This window comes from Etheostoma spectabile, chromosome 24 (genome assembly GCF_008692095.1).
Source record: "Etheostoma spectabile isolate EspeVRDwgs_2016 chromosome 24, UIUC_Espe_1.0, whole genome shotgun sequence".
In the NCBI taxonomy this organism is placed as follows: Eukaryota; Metazoa; Chordata; class Actinopteri; order Perciformes; family Percidae; genus Etheostoma; species Etheostoma spectabile.
In genome coordinates this window covers 15,623,478-15,623,770 of record NC_045756.1, presented here as the reverse complement: position 1 = coordinate 15,623,770, position 293 = coordinate 15,623,478, and the positions used below count along the sequence as shown (strand labels likewise).

The 293-nt window shown below is 46.4% G+C and overlaps 1 protein-coding gene and 1 pseudogene across 1 annotated transcript in view; both read right to left on the bottom strand.

Annotated features, from left to right (window-relative positions):
- Positions 1-293, bottom strand: part of LOC116673702 (gastrula zinc finger protein XlCGF8.2DB-like) — a 325,201-nt pseudogene that overhangs the window by 77,228 nt on the left and 247,680 nt on the right.
- Positions 1-293, bottom strand: part of LOC116674237 (zinc finger protein 239) — a gene marked incomplete at its 5' end in the record, with an annotated part of 8,473 nt that overhangs the window by 7,409 nt on the left and 771 nt on the right. The gene's annotated exons all lie outside the window — the stretch shown is intronic.

Genomic DNA, 293 nt, shown 5'->3' with positions numbered 1-293 from the left:
TCTTTCTATCTTTCCATTTATGTGCATCCATGTCCCAGAAAACCTTGTTACTAACCTAGCTCTGGGGAGTCATTCCCCGGAGTCCTTATGTCCTTTTTTGTCCAGCATGTTTCCTCGGATAAGGGAGGCTCCAAAATCATGGTAGCAGCTGTCAACATGGTCCCACTACACGTTCTGCAATGCCCTGCTACGTCCTGCTGTGCCTTGTAATGCCGCACAGTGCCCTGCTCTGCCATGAACTACTACAAAGAACTACTACAGACTACTATTTTTTTGTGACTGTTATTGCCACT